We start from the raw sequence: 4130 nt of genomic DNA, 5'->3' as shown, positions 1-4130 counted from the left end.
ACACACATATAAGGGTGAGTCAAAAATTACCTGCACTGTGGCTATAGAATCTATTTTAATCAACTTTTAGATAAGACACTTCAGTTTTTGACATAATCTCCTTGCTTTTCAATACACTTTATCCCATCTGTCAACAAGTTTTCATATTACCTTTTTCAAAAATATTTTAGGCTGAGCTGAGAGCCATGAAGGCACCACTGTCTTCACTTCTTCATCAGAGGTGAATATTTGTCCTCCAAGGGATGCTTTCAGGGGACCAAACAAGTGAAAGTGCAATGAAGCAAGACCAGTACTATAGTGAGGATGCTTTAGCACCTCAAAAGGAAGTTTTTTCAGAGTGTCAACAGTGTGGCAGAGGTGTGCAGAGGTGCATTGTCATGCAAGAATACAATGCCCTTGGATAATAGCTCTCTGCATTTAATGTGAGGTTAAGACTTCAGCTCTTTAGTGAGCATTACACTGTAAGAAGCACTGTTAATTGTTTAACCTTTTTCCTTGTTTTAATACTGGCTCTTGAAAATTCCAGAAAACTGTAAACATCAATTTTCGAACTGATGGTTGGCTTTTGAACAGTTTCTTGGTTGGCGATTGAGGTTATTTCCATTTCATACTCTGCCATTAACTCTCAGGCTCACAGTGATGAATTCATGTCTTGTCACCAGTAAATATTGTTTTTAAGAAATGTTTACCTTCCTTTGAGTATTGGTTTAAATTTTATTTGCAGATATCTATTTGGTCTGTTTATGCTCTTATGTGAATTGTTTCAGTACCCATCTCACACAAACATTAAAAAATCCAAGTCTGTCATGAATTATTTCATGAGCAGAGCCATGACTGATTTACTGCTGTCACTCATCTATCTGACATAATAATTTCACGTGTATGCTCAGTGTTGTCATCAGCCGTGAACATGGATGGATGTTTTAATATAACTGGAGTGTGGATAATTTTTGACTCACCCTCGTATATAAAGTGGCTTCAAAAGTTCAAGGGAAAATGGAATTAAATAATAATGAAATCTTTCCATGAAGTTTTTGAAGCTCCCTCATTTATACACTCATATGCAGTCAAACACATAAGTAACAAAGGAAACTTTTTTCCTTCCTTTGGAACTGGCAATCAAAAGGAAAATTTACTGTTGTTGTGTGATTCTGTTAGCGAGTAGCAAACCTAAATAAATATAGCATAAAGGTTTTAAAAGCTATTTTATCACAAAAATATAAAGTTATCTCTAAGACAGAGATGCAGCAGGGCTTCAAGAAATAAACACCAAGATTTCAAATGCCTTTGGAACTTTTCCCCTGTCTTTCAGACCTGCTCATTACTCTAAGTCTACTCCAGGCTTCTTTTTTTTCTCTTCCGCAACTTTTTGGTTTCTCTAACCTATGAGGCAGAAAATATGGCCAACAATACATTTAGAGTTCAAAATTCAAAGGACCAGTCAGCGTAATTCTAAATTCTTTGAATTCCAGATTCTTGGAGGGGTCACTTTGAACCAGTAGAGTGCACAGGTCATGCCAAAAAGCTAGTTGACTTGTACAACCATGACTGTTCTCACAATAAACATGTAAATGGAGTTCAGGGGTTGTGGTACTTACAAGTACTGTAGGAAGAATGAATGGGCTAAGAAATCTCATGAGCATTTATTACAAGGAAAAAATGTCTAATACATAGATAGTTTGAAATGTTTTAAGTGTGGAAATATGCTGATTTGACAACTCCTGTTACAGTGTGTTTTCGTTGTACAAGTAAATATTGTGTTTGTTATTAAATAGAAAGCGAAAGTAATAGAATATACTGTAAATGCTTAGACTAACAGTCTGTTCTTTTTTCCAGTATGCCATGTAAAACAGTTAGCCAAGAAACAAGAACTCAAGCTAGCAAATATGTGCTAAATGGAACAATCATCTAACACAGTGAACAAGAAAAAGGTGGAAATGCTATTGTGGGGAAAAAACACATTGAAGCAACCCAAACAAAACAACAATCATCATTCTTTTAACATCTTCCTTTGTATTGTATTATTGCCTTCCCTCAAGTTAATATTAGTTTACCCTCTAACTAGTGAATTACTCTTCCTTCCCTCCAACCCATGGTAACTAAGAATGTTTCTTTAGTATGAAAATCTTTTCTTGACTTTTTTACAATAGTGATCTCATACAATATTTATCCTTTTGTGATTGGCTAATATCATTCAGCGGAATGTCCTTGGAGTCCTGGTGTAGCACTGTAGGGTAAACACTAGACTGCCAACCACAAGGTTGACAGTTCAAAACCACTCCTTAGAAACCATATACAGTGTCACTGTGAGTCAGGACCAACTTAATGGCACTTAACAACAAAAACTACAACAATGTTTTTCAGGTATGTTATGAAGTATTTCCCAGATTCAGCATTATTCTTTAAAGTTGCATAGTATTCCATTGCGTGTATATCCCAAAGTTTGTTTATCTCTTCTTACACTGATGTGCATTTAGGTTGTTTCCATCTTTTGAATACTACTGCTATGAGCATGTGTATGTCTGCTCCATCACCATAATTCAGACGCATTGCTCTTTCTATTGTCTTCCTTATTCACTGACTAACTTTCACATGCATATGCGGATTAAGAATATCATGTGGGGGGGACTTCTGGTTTGAGTGATAGCAGCAAAAACCAGGTAGGGTATGCTCTGGTGAGAAGGGAAGGGGATTTCATGAAGGAAGTGCTCCTAGAACAACTCCAGAGCTCTGGATCTATCATAAGATCCAAGGTGTCAGTTTCCCGCACTCGCAAGTGAAAAAAATCATGATATTAAGGAAAATACTGTGAGTTAGGAATCTGGACACAGGACTCCCTTGGTGACTACCCCACTCTGGCAGAGTTTAGAGGGTAGGGCTAAAGCCAGTCTGCCTCAGAAAACTACGCTAAAAGCAGTACAGAGGCATTTGCAAAAAAAAAAAAAAAGAGAGAGAGAGAGAGGTGGAGACTACATACTTCTCCCTCATTTCTCCCTCTAAGATCAACATACAAAAATCAGTTGGATTTCTCTATAGCAACAATGATAGCACTGAAAAGGACATTAAAAAATCAATACCATTTACAATTGCCACACAAAGGATGAAATATTTAGGGATAAATGTAACCAGAGAAACAAAGGACTTATACAAAGAAAATTACAAAACACTACTACAAGAACCCAAAAGAGACCTACAGAAGTGGAAGAACATACCGTGTTCCTGGATAGAAAGACTCAACATCGTGAAAATGTCAGTACTGCCCAAAGCAATTTACACATACAATGCAATACCAATCCAGATTCCAACAACATTCTTCAAAGAGATGGAAATGATAATTACTAACTTTAAATGGAAAGGAAAGAAACCCAGGATAAGCAAAGCACTGCTTAAAAAGAAGAACAAGGTTGGAAGTCTCTCACGCCCCAATTTCAAATTTTGCTACATGGCTACAGTGGTCAAAACAACCTGGTACTGGTACAATGAAAGACACACTGATCAATGGGACAGAATCGAGAATCCAGAAATTAACCCAACGACATACAGCCAAATGATTTTTGACAAAGTGCCTAGGCATATTGCATGGGAAGGAGACAGCCTCTTTAACAAATGGTGCTGGCAGAACTGGAAAGTGATATGTAAAAGACTGAAACAAGACCTTTACCGCATGCTCTATACAAAAAACAAACTTAGAGTGGATTAAAGATCTAAATGTGAATCCCCAAATTATGAAGGTCATCAATGGAAAAATAGGGACAAATGTGAGTGCACTAATTCAGGGCATATACAGACTAGCAAACATTTTGAAAAGTACACAAACAAAAATAGACAAAATAGATGAGTGGATATACTAAAAATTAAAAACTTATGTGTATCAAAGGACTTCACCAAAAAAGTAAAAAGGGAACCCACAGAATGGGAAAAACTCTTTTGCAATGACACATCAGATAAGGGACTCCTTTCTAAAATATATAGGAAACTACAACACTTTTAGTCACTGAAAACCTTATGACTGGCAGAGAAACACTGTCAGAAAATGAGCCACTCAGGTTGGAAGTCATTCAAAATGTGACTGGGGAAGAGCTGCCTCCTCAAAGTAGAGTTGACCATGAGGATGTGAATGGAGTTAGGGT

This window comes from Chrysochloris asiatica, unplaced genomic scaffold (genome assembly GCF_000296735.1).
Source record: "Chrysochloris asiatica unplaced genomic scaffold, ChrAsi1.0 scaffold00388, whole genome shotgun sequence".
Classification (NCBI taxonomy): Eukaryota; Metazoa; Chordata; class Mammalia; order Afrosoricida; family Chrysochloridae; genus Chrysochloris; species Chrysochloris asiatica.
Note: the sequence above shows the minus strand (reverse complement) of the source record.